Here is a 1867-nt window from a genome sequence, read left to right on the forward strand (position 1 = left end):
AAAAAAAAAGATAATAGGTCCAAATGGAGTCACTTATGCTAAGTCCCACCTCACCAAGCAGGACTTAATACCTAACCTAATTGCAGTTCTAGCCTCTTCCAGAAATATAACCTTTACCAGGCAGTCTGGAATTATCTGGTCCACCCTCATGGGCTATCCTACCTGGTAGGCTCCTCCAGTACCTCACAGGAGGTAGCCCTGCTGGAAATGACCCACTGCCCTCCTCATCTTACTCTTTCTTTCTATAAAACTTCCCATCTTCTATAGCTCTTTGCCATTCCTTTTACTTGCTAGATGTGTTAGTGCATGAGTGAGGGGCACCCGGGGTCCCCAAACTGTTAAGGTGTATATACTCAGATTTTGCCATCTACCAGACAGAGACAAAGGAAGCAGACTCAGTGAGATCGGCTAGACTGGAGTCTAAGAGAACAGTATATACAGCATGGTTGGAGAGCATGAGAAAAAAGGATATTCCTAATAACACCTTCCCAGTAAAATCCTCAACCAGGTGGGGCTGCAGAGGCACCCCCAAACTTGCCCTAAGTCTGAGGCACCTTCTGGGAGGAAATAGCAAGGCAGGGTTAGGCAGGCATGGAGCGAAAGGGGCAAAATCAAAGTATAAATCAAGGTGACAGTCGCCACTGTTTCTGCCAAGGACAACCTTTCCCTGTCTCTATCAGTAAACCTCTACTCCACCAGCCTCTGCCCGCCCCTTCCTTCTTACCTATGCATAACCCAGCCCCCTCCTCCCCACCAGCCCCCCCACTTACAAGCCTGCAGTCCCGCCGCCCCGCTCCAGAACCCCCTCCTGCCGCGGTGTTCAGGCGGCGAGGCGGCTCTCACCCCGCCCAGGCGCAGGGACAGGGGAGGAGGCGGGGCCGCCGGGATCCCGGGTGTCACCGTTGGTCCGCACCGGCCCGCCCCTTGGAATGTCTGCGGGGCTGACAGGCCTGCGCCCAGCAGCTGTTATTCCGGGCGGGAAGCCTCAGAATCGGTTAACTCCTTTAAAATACCCCATCACCTGAACTGGGCAGAGCTGCCTTCAGTTCCCAGGGGAATGATGGGGCAGAAGCCACCCGAGTTTCTATTTGTTTCCAAAAATGAGCGCACTGACCAGTAACACATTCAACTTCTGTGGAACGTGTTCCTAGTATTCGGGGTAGGTGGTGCTGTGTCCCCACCTTCGCAGGGGTGAAATAGGCTCAGAGAGGTCAAATGCTTGCTGTGCTCACACAGTTGGTCTCTGACAGTTTGGTCCTGCCAAGCTAGATCCAAACCCCCTGCTTTTCACCTCTATATCAGTTCTGTTCAATAAGGGTCAGACAGGTGCTTTATTTGTACCTTTTTTTTTTTTAAGATTTATTTATGCATACAAGACCTGGGGTACAGGCCAGAGGTATGGGATGTAAGAAGATTCACTAGAGACAGAGTGGGGAGCAGAACAGGCAGATTGAAACACACTGCTGAAGGGAGCAGCCGGGAGACAGGAGAGGTCTGCTGTGCCCTGCGGGTCACTCCCTGGCCAGGGATTGAATGCGTGCGCAGTGGCTGAAGATAGCTTCACAGTGCTGTGTTTAACCCATTGCACCACCAGGGAGGGCCCCAATTTTGACTCTTAACTCCCACCCACTGCTTCTCCCCACCCCCAACCTGGAAATCTGAAGCAAGGCTGAGACCCACACTCCAACTTACATATTAGTGTCACGTGTCTTACTTGTTGTCCAGGAATATAACTATTGGGCCGATTGGAAGATTGCCTTTGGTTTCCTTAGCACTGTTAAAAAAAAAAAAAAAAAATGAGGCCCTCCCTGGTGGTTAAAGTGCAGCACTAAGAAGCTAAAGCCACTTCCGCATGATTTCGAACCCC

At 51.4% G+C, this 1867-nt stretch overlaps 2 protein-coding genes across 2 annotated transcripts in view; one reads left to right on the plus strand and one right to left on the minus strand.

The window, feature by feature from the left end:
- The window catches only part of FBXO27 (F-box protein 27), a 6460-nt gene extending 5615 nt beyond the window's left edge, over positions 1-845 (minus strand). The window contains exon 1 of the mRNA XM_012730606.1: positions 771-845. The gene's annotated coding sequence lies outside the window, so the exon portion shown is untranslated. The remainder of the gene's footprint in view (positions 1-770) is intronic.
- Positions 1-1867, plus strand: part of LOC101623974 (iron/zinc purple acid phosphatase-like protein) — an 87358-nt gene that overhangs the window by 43667 nt on the left and 41824 nt on the right. The window lies entirely within an intron of this gene.

This window comes from Condylura cristata, unplaced genomic scaffold (genome assembly GCF_000260355.1).
Source record: "Condylura cristata isolate star-nosed mole 26May11 unplaced genomic scaffold, ConCri1.0 scaffold00028, whole genome shotgun sequence".
In the NCBI taxonomy this organism is placed as follows: Eukaryota; Metazoa; Chordata; class Mammalia; order Eulipotyphla; family Talpidae; genus Condylura; species Condylura cristata.